Below are 5,458 nucleotides of genomic sequence, written 5' to 3'. Positions count from 1 at the left end.
GCCATGGCTGCACCCATATTCTAGAGAGATAGCCCTCTAACCAGCTCACTTGAGCAGAGATGCTCAAGACAGCAAGATTTTTTTTGGTGCTTCCCCCCAGCCCAGGGCTTTGACCTTGGGAAATCCTGGAGCACAAATCATTACCCACACTTTAGACATTGACTCAGCCCTCGCCCCCACCGCATCTTGCCATTTGTCAGGAGGAACCAAAAGGTAATACAAAGGTATACAGGCCAGGCCAATCCAGGCCAGACCACCACTGTGATCCCACCTGGGCAGCCCCACACTTCCTCCCCAGGTTATACCAGCCCTTGTCTCCAGGGGGTCACAGTAAGGGGACAGAGAGAAAATGAGGACAGAACTGATAAGGTAGAAAGTTGTGGGGACATAGGCTTCAGAGACTGAGATGATGTCAGGAGGGCCCTGGCATCTCCTCAGAGACCTGAGCTTGCCAGCTCTTTTGGAAGGGTTTCTGCCCTCTCCCACACTCCACTTGCACCCTACCCATGTTCCATTAGGGGGTTAAATTCCCTCAGTTTCCCCTCAAGCCCCGCCAGCCTCAGGAAGCCTGGCCTTTGAAAGTAGAATTGCTCAAACATCCAAGGTTCAGGGGGTTGGGCAGGGATGTGGACAAGGTCCCCACCTCTGCCAAATCCCCAGGGCAACCAACCTGTTGTATGAGGCCCAGTCCCCCGCACCACCTTGGGTTAGACCCAGCCCACGAACCCAGTGATGCTGAGGGGTAGTGTGAATGGAGCCTGGGTAATCCCTCAGTAAGTGCTGGCCCTCAGGAAGGTCCATCAACACCATTATCATCATCCTCATGATCACATCTCTACCCCCAAATCTTCCCAGGTCATGTGACACCTCCTTCCTTTTGGCCAGGAAATTTAGCATAGTCACACGTTCCAGGAATTAGGGTGTAAACATCTTTGAAGGGTCGTTCTGTGACATATGCTTGCTTTTTTTTTTTTTTTTTAATTCTCAACTGATATTTCTTAGAGTTTTATATCTAGGAGTTCTTTGAGACCTTAGTTAAAAGTGTATTCCTTTAGAAAATTTGCTTCTCTAGGCATGTTCATCACTACTAACACAGCTAACTACTTTAAATTTTAAGCTAGAAGAAGTTTCTTGGTACTCTGAATTTAGGCTTGTGAACACACATGTGAGCAGAGGCTTTGGGTTAGAAATTCTCAGAGGAGCTTTATTTTCTTCCCTCCATATCTCTGAGGTAAGGCAAGGTGGGAAAATCTCTTTCTGCAGGACATTTCTTCTCTAGATTGCGTTTTCCTGGCCAACAAGGTCTGACAGTCATCCTCAGGATAAGCTTCGGCTCCACCGCTCTTACCCTGTGGCTCTAGCTCTGCTTCTCCTGATTCAGCTTTGAGTTGACCCCTTCCTCTAATCTCATCAGAACTGTCCCATAGGGTTTCCAAGGAGTGGAAGGTGGATTCAAACTTCCAACCTTTTGGTTAGCCGCTGAGCTCTTAACCACTGCACCACCAGGGCTCTATCACTTACCATAGCCTCACTCAAACATTTATAAGGACATATTTACTGAGAAAAAAATAACCTACCTGACCCTGAGAAATTATCTTTATCTCTGCTACCATTTGGAAAATCTTAAATCCCAGCAGTTTGATTTTCAAACATATAACTTGACCTCTATGTTTGGTCTTTCTTAGTTTTGGCATCCATCTACCAAAGTCATTTAATATAAGAAGAAAGGAAAAAAGAAGACTGTCCCTTCATAACCAAGGAGAAAGAAGACATAAATATGTTAAGATAATTTGTTTACCTTTGAATTTATCCTCCAAATTCCTTTCTAAAATTTTAATTATTTTCAAATAGATTTAAAATTTCTTTTCTTTTTTTTTGGTTTATCCTTATACGTTTTGAGAGCACTCTTAGTTTAGCTAAATCATTTGAATCAATTTTACATGGGGAAGACAAAATCCATGACAGTTTTAAAATGTAAATCTAAAAAATAAAGTTTAAGGTCAAATGTGTACTGTTGCGGATTGAATTGCGCGTCTCCCAAAAATATGTGTTGAAATTCTAACTCCTGTACTTGTAAATATGACCCTGTTTGGCAGGGGCAGCTTAACCAGTAAGCAAGGTATGCACAGGTTTACAGTAAGCAAGGTACAAACGGGCTTAACTGTGTTTACTTGCTAATCTGTACTGCACAATTTCACATGGGTTTCACCACATCTTTGATGTAGTAAAAAATGGATGAAATTGTGCACTACGGATTAGTAAGTAAACACAAATAAGACCATGCGTACCTTGCTTATTGGGCAATCTGTCCCTGCTGTTTGGGGTTTTCCTTTGTTGTGTTAATGAGATCACATTAGTGTAGGATGGGTCCTAAACCTAATCACATATACAAAGAGCAGCATAGGCACAGAGATACACAGGAGAAAGCCACCGTTTGAAGACAGACACACATGCATCTCCAAGCACAGGAGCTCTAAGTATTGCAGGCAACTACTACAAGCTGCATTAGACAAAGGAGGACCTCCCTCTAGAACCATGCCCTGAATTCATACTTCTAGCGTCCTGGATTGTGAGAATATAAATTTCTGTTCTTTAAAGCCACCCACTTGTGGTATATTTTGTTAGAACAAGACTAGGTAACTAAGACAAATAAATGCTTCTTAAATATGACAACTTTCTATTGTATCGTTTAACTCTCCAATTATTATGCAAATTTTAAAACTATGGAAATGACTATTAATAATATAACTCAAATTTTTTAGAAAAATTAAAATGACTAATAATAGATACATATAAATTTGTTTTAAATATTAAGTGATTTATTATTATTATTATTAACCTGGCCTGGAATGTGTAACCTCTTTTCATCTTAAGATTTCTTCCAATTATTTTAGACTATTATTTAGTAAATATTTATTAAGAGCCCACTGTGGTCCAGGCACAATTTTAGCCATAGGACAGAGATACAAAGATAAGTAAGATTATTAACATCCGCACCAAATGTACTTATGGCAGAGGAGACCAAAAAAAATCTCAAAAACCAAAAAACACACCCACACAAATAAATGAAAGCATTTATAACATAACAGCAAGAACTGATAAGTGCTCTGAAGAGAAAAAGAGTGACTCCTGTGGAGACCCTTTAGACAAGATGGTTAACGAATGCCTCTTGAAGACGTGACATCTGGGCAGAGACAGCAATGAGGCGGAAGAATAAGTCCTGTGAATATCTGAGGGAAGAACCAACCTCTAAATGAATTTTATGACTCTTGGGGAACCCAGATTTAAAGACCCAACCTGTGAAATAATGAACAGTAGAGAAGCAGACTTAACATTTTTGTAAAGATAAAAATCAACTTCCTGTTATGGCATTACAAGTCATGGGACTCAAATATCACATAGACATAAACACTCACTTGTATGGATGTCTGCCAAGGAAAAGTACAAATCTTTACGCAGCAAATTCGACACACGCATAAAAACTGGTTGTCTAAACAAGTGTAAGAAGAAATATTCCTAGCTCATAAACTGGCACAAAATAAGTGTTCTTCAAGATTTTGATAGGGTTCCGATCATCTGCAAAAGTGAAAACATTTTAGGAGAAAAGGTGGATGGCTGAAACCTTAAACAATGAAAGGAAACCTCAGCCTAAATCCCAGCCCTAACATGGAATGAGCTCTGTTTCTGCACAGAAGGCAGTTTAGACAGACAAACTCATTCACTGCATTCATTTAGGATTGCCATTTTCAGGTAAAATGAAGTTTATGTAATTCTTTATGAAATAATATACATTTTTGAAATTAGGTAGTACTTATTGAATCAGGTAGCCTAGTACAAACGGTGCATTTAAAAATACATACACTCATTGAAAAATCCCACTCTGTTTTTAGAAGAGTAAAGTGAATAATACTTCAATATATTTGCATCCAGATTATGCATTTTTTTTAGAAATAAGATGTTTTAATTTTTTATTAACTTTGTAAATAATATTAAAAAGTAAAAATAATAGTTGAATATTTGAGCCCTTTTTTGTTTTTTTAAAGCAATAATAGGAATATTTTATCTACTAGGTTCTGTAGGGAATAAAGTTTAGCAACAATATTATAGAGGTATCTCTTCATTTTTGCTCAATGAAATCTCTAAATTTTCTATAACTCTGTTATTCTTTGTCTATATTTTATTTTCAATATATTTATAGTTAACTTATATTTATAAAAATTGAGAAAATGACTGGAAACTAACTCATTTTTGGATAACTAGGACTGCAGAAGTTAATATGGGATAATCTTCAGATTTTTTTTCCAGATTTTTCTAGAACTATTTAGAAATATATTACACATTGCACAAAGATGATTACTACTTCACACTAAATTATATTCTAATGGCTATAAGGGTCAATGCAATGCCCTGAGTTACTCAAAGACTGAGAAAACTGAATCATTGAATGAAGTTTAGTGTATTTCTTAAATGCGGGATCGTTACTTCCACTTCCAATGGCTTCCCAATGCTCATAGGATCCAGTCTAAACCAATGAATTTTTCAGACAAAGCCTCTTGAAATTTTAACTAATCTACATCTCCTGAAAAGTTTCATGTAACTTTTCCCTAAAGCCAATTCTCTTACAACCACGCTCAGAATATATCCAGTGTGAGTTTTAATGGTATCTCTTCTTGTTCTCCTTTTTGCATGCAATCCCTTCTCACTTGCTCTCCGCCTGGAAAATTATTCCCCTACTCTCATACACTGTACAAAAGCCCTCTCCCCTCTCAGACCTCTCCATGAAAAACAAATGACTGTAATCATTGAACTATTTGCTATAGCATTTTACCTTCTGCTGTAATTGAATGTTTGCATTTGTTTCCCACAGTTGATTTTAAATAGGTTCCTTCAGTGTAGAAACTATTTTTCCTATTCAAATACCAGTGAAAGAGTAATAGAAAGTATAAGTTACTTTTTATGGAAATATTTATGAGATGAACTGAAGAACTGCCTTTTCAAAATTAATATACCAATACAGAGAAAGAGACATGTTAAGAATTTTACTAATTAAATTTTATTTTTAAAAAGGACGTTAGGCTTAACTAATTCATCGTACTTGAAGAGAATATGGAATTCTGAATAATTTTCTTTCCCTTGTTTACTATATAAATATAATTTTCAAACATTGGAGAAGAATCTCTTTCTCTATCCTGCATTCATTTAACCCAAAGTTCTGAATCTGAGTGTTTGAAATCTTTTTTTGTATAGGGGGGATGGACAAAGACCAAGAAAAAGAGCCTCTAATCCCAAAAGCAGTTTTGGAGGTGGCTGAGAAGAAGGTGCTTAGTAATTTAGCTGAGGAAATGACGAGAAGGAAATTGTTTTGTGTCTCAGGAACCATGTGGAATTCCAAGATAAGAAAAAAGCAGTTGCTAATTTGAGTATAAAAGCAGGAAACATGATACACTTATTTCCTCTT

This window comes from Trichechus manatus, unplaced genomic scaffold, assembly GCF_000243295.1.
Source record: "Trichechus manatus latirostris isolate Lorelei unplaced genomic scaffold, TriManLat1.0 scaffold00002, whole genome shotgun sequence".
Taxonomy (NCBI): Eukaryota; Metazoa; Chordata; class Mammalia; order Sirenia; family Trichechidae; genus Trichechus; species Trichechus manatus.
This window is presented reverse-complemented; position numbering follows the sequence as displayed.